General features: G+C 37.0%; 1 long non-coding RNA gene across 2 annotated transcripts; it reads right to left on the bottom strand.

The window, feature by feature from the left end:
• Positions 1 to 209: 209 nt before the first annotated feature.
• On the bottom strand, positions 210 to 1152 carry LOC138190796 (uncharacterized). Of its 2 annotated transcripts, XR_011176878.1 has the most exons (3): positions 690 to 1152; positions 507 to 626; positions 210 to 446 (listed from the first exon to the last, which is right to left on the bottom strand). It is a non-coding gene; the product is annotated as an uncharacterized lncRNA (long non-coding RNA). The 2 variants fall into 2 exon arrangements; XR_011176877.1 differs by having other exon boundaries at positions 210 to 626.
• Between the last annotated feature and the right edge of the window lie 2852 nt (positions 1153 to 4004).

The raw sequence follows: 4004 nt of genomic DNA, 5'->3' as shown, positions 1-4004 counted from the left end.
ATTATTATTCTCTGGCTTATTTGGTTCTTCGCACTTAAAATTTTATTTTCCTTTTTCCTTTGTGATACTTCCGACCATCCACCATCTTCATCGCCTTGTCTGCTGGTTGAAACTCCTCCTTTCTGTTCGTTGTTTGAAAAGCCAGTATGATATTTTTTGTTCGCTTCCCTATATTTTCGCTGCTGTTCCCGTCGTCTAATTTTTCGCTCTTCTATGTACATCACATTGGTTGGTCGTCCTCTCGATTTATTTTCCGAATCAATCATCGCAATCGATTCTTCTAATTCTTCGACACCCTTCGTTGAATTATTTTTACTGCCGCTCTGCCGGTTATTCTCCAAAATCACCTTCTTTATATTATTTTTTTCTCTATATTTGCGTTGATGTTCATTCCGCAAAACACCTCTTTCTCTTGTGGTCAACATCGATCCTGGTCGTCCTCTTTCCTGGTTATACGAATATTTGGTGGATATTATTCTATGGCTTATTTGGTTCTTCGCACTTACAATTTTATTTTCCTCTTTCTTTTGTGATACTTCCGACCATCCACCATCTTCATCGCCTTGTCTGCTGCTTGAAACTCCTCCTTTCTCCATTGTCATCGTAAATCCTGGCTGTCCTTTTGACTGTTTGGTGATATATTTAGATTTACTATTATTTGATTGTTACTTTTCATACTTATTACTCACTATCTGAATTTTATTTTGGTTCTGCAAGACATCAAAGTGTCCACTCTCTCCGTCACCGGTGAAGAGTAGCGAGAATTGTGTTCCATTTTGTGATCCGATCCGGTGTGGATGAATTTGTTCTTCGCGATACTCGATTTAACATATCTTAAAAATTTCCGCAGCTGCATATATTGCATTTTTATTCATATGTGATTTGTAATCACCAGGTCACCTAATCACAGCACCGTTTGACTCATTACCTGTAATAAAACCCGCAAATGTAGACCAATTATCCACTATATTTGAAACGATACTCAGTCTCACCTCTGCGTGTCGATCTTGAGTGCCGTATACACAATACGCCAACGCGCGAAAAAGACAATTCCTGTCGGGAATCATCGTTATAATTTTCGTTTGCATGTTCATTTTTTGCGCGTCAGAAACAGATACCTATAAAGATATTTGTCAAAGACTGTCATAAACAGCCGATGACAGCTGTGAAAGGGTTTGCTAGATGCTTTTTGTTTTGTTTTCGGTATCTCACCCCACCGCCAACTTCATGCGTATACTATTGTTATTATAATCTTTTTCTACTATTGTTATTATAATCTTTTTTTACTATTGTTATTATAATCTTTTTCTACGTTCATTTGTTTGAAACTTTTTTATTAGATAGAGAGATATGTATTCTTCGCAACTTGCCTGTGGCCCTTAGGGAGCATTGCTCCAGAGTCAATAAATGTTCTCTCTCTCTCTCTCTCTCTCTCTCTCTCTCTCTCTCTCTCTCTCTCTCTCTCTCCCCCTTCATCCTTCCTTCAAACTTTCACGGTTATCCATAATTAATGGACTCTCTAACCGAGTACATTGTGTGCTGCGGCAGCTTTCGGCCTCTCGTCGGCTTTTTTCAGGCTCACCTTCCTACCTGCGTGCTCTCTTCGCCAGTCGTAACCTTGCTACCTATGGCAAATCCAGGCAGGAAAGATGTGATTTTGTCATTCCCCGTTTTGCCACTGATTGTTATCTGCGATATTTTTCTGTTTCTGCTGTACATTTTTGGGAATCGCTACCCTCAAATCTACGTGAATCTTGCACACTCTCTCTTTTCAGGTCTTCTACGAGAATACTTGTTTCAGACAGAGCTCGATCGGTCGTCATAGGACCTTAGTTTCGTTAGCGCCTTGTAGACCTAGTTCAGACGTAATTTATTTGAATTTAGTTTAGCCTTAGTCAGGGCCGAATTACCCAGCACGCCAAGCTGTCTGGGGGGCGCCCGGTGTCTGAGGTTTTATTTTTAAGTTTTTTTTTTTTTTTTTGGTTTAAAAATTTGTACAAGTTTAAAATTTTTTGAATTAAATCAGCAACTCACGCAATCAGTTCAATAAGAAAATACCCTTATAATCTATTAAATAGACAAGAAGCAGGAAGATCAATGTGAGAATGATTCAATGATTCGACTGCCCCTTAACTATACAGAGCGCAGCTAGTTACATAAAAATGTAACTCAGCTTCTCAAGTACCTGGGATTTAATTGATTTTATATAAAATGCTTTCAATTCCTCAAAAATCCAATAACCTTATGGAAACTAAGCTCTATACTGAAAAATTCCATGTTAACAGCAACTTGCAAACCTAAAATACAGAAGGGAATGCGAGTGATTATTTGGAGTCAAGCGAGCTTTCTGTCATTGATATATCATTTTAATAATATATAAAACATGACAACCTGTATAACCTAAGAATCTGGAAAAACCGAATTCAGTGTTGTTGACCGTTTGCGTCGGCCCCGTGTACTTCCATTAAAGTATTAAACACCTATTTAGAAATGACATGAAGAAAATAGTATTTTCATTTATCATATTCTTTTCGTTATCTATAATTTTAGGATTTAGGATCGATTTGGCGTATATCGTGATTCGGCCCTGGCCTTAGTTGTAGTCATAAGTTTGCTTTATTATACGTGTCGCTCATTTTTCTCTTGAGTATTTGCTTTCTTTAATCATATTGTTTTTCATATGTTGCTACCTCCGACATGTATGGATGTATGTTTTTCTCGGTTTCTTTCTACTTTTGATTACGTTTGTAATCATATCCAATATTGTTATCGATAAATGAAAATGCTATTCTATTCTATTCTCTCAATGACTCAACCGATGAAGAACATGAAAGGGTTGAGAAACTTGAAAACTCGTGCATTAGATATATAATATCACTCTATCATAGGCAACTTGGCTAGTTCACTACTTGCTTGTCATTTTGTTTTCAATGTGCCCCAAGTAAGATCTCCATCTTATATCTTGGAGCTCCTTACTAGATTTCTACTAGATAGGCTACTGCTGTATTTCGCATTTCAAATCATCACGCAGTTACATTTTTGCCATCGGTAGTCTATTTCTTGCATTCTTTTCCGCCTGAAGTGCAGTCTTGATCGCCGACTCTCAACGCATTAAAGACCAAATCATTTACTCGCCTGTTTTCTAAGAATGGTTCTTCTGCTTAGAATTATGCTGTCGTCATAAATATATCGCTATTCAACATTGTTATATTTTTATCTATTTCTATTTTATGTTATTTTATATCATACTATGTATTACTTTATTTCGTTTTTTCTTTGTTTACTTATATTTGGTTTTGTTAACACCGCTATTAACAGTAATTGTCTCAAGGTATAATGAGGGCATAAACAAACACACAATCAATCAATCTTTCTTCTGTTATAACCATTATCTTATGGGTTAATTGATATTCAAATATACTCGCTCATTGCGGGGTTTCAGTTCTCTTGGACGTTGAGTACGTCTTTTATAGACGGCCATCGTCAAAAAAAAATGCACCCTTGGCGAAGCAAGACGGTTGAAATCGGAAAAACTGAGGCTGCGTTCCACCTACAAAGCGTAACCCCGATTTTTTTCAATTTTCGACGGCACGTCATTCTGGCTGTAACCGGCCGATTGAAACATGGAAAAATTGAGCTCACATTCTACCACAAGAGCGTATCCTGCAAATATAAAAAATAATTATGAGTATACGCCCTTCTGACGGTAAGGCAGCGAAATTGCTGTGATTCACGCTCTCATAGCAGAATAGTTGTCGCAAGTCAGAATCCGTGGACTATACCCTTTTGGTCCGTGGCCGTCGATAAAATTATTTTTTTTCAAAATATTCGCAAAGTTCGAGATATCTGCAACAGTTGTACCAATTTAATTAGGATCTCATTTTCATTCCACTCCAAAAATTTCATGATATTCACCTAAATGTTTAGTTTTTGAAACAAACAAACAAGAACAATTAATTTTTTGGAGTTCGCTTACACATTGCGCAGAAAGTAAAACAAACGTG

This window comes from Neodiprion pinetum, chromosome 4 (genome assembly GCF_021155775.2).
Source record: "Neodiprion pinetum isolate iyNeoPine1 chromosome 4, iyNeoPine1.2, whole genome shotgun sequence".
Classification (NCBI taxonomy): Eukaryota; Metazoa; Arthropoda; class Insecta; order Hymenoptera; family Diprionidae; genus Neodiprion; species Neodiprion pinetum.
The sequence above is the reverse complement of the archived record's forward strand: the minus strand, read 5'-3'. Positions and strand labels throughout refer to the sequence as shown.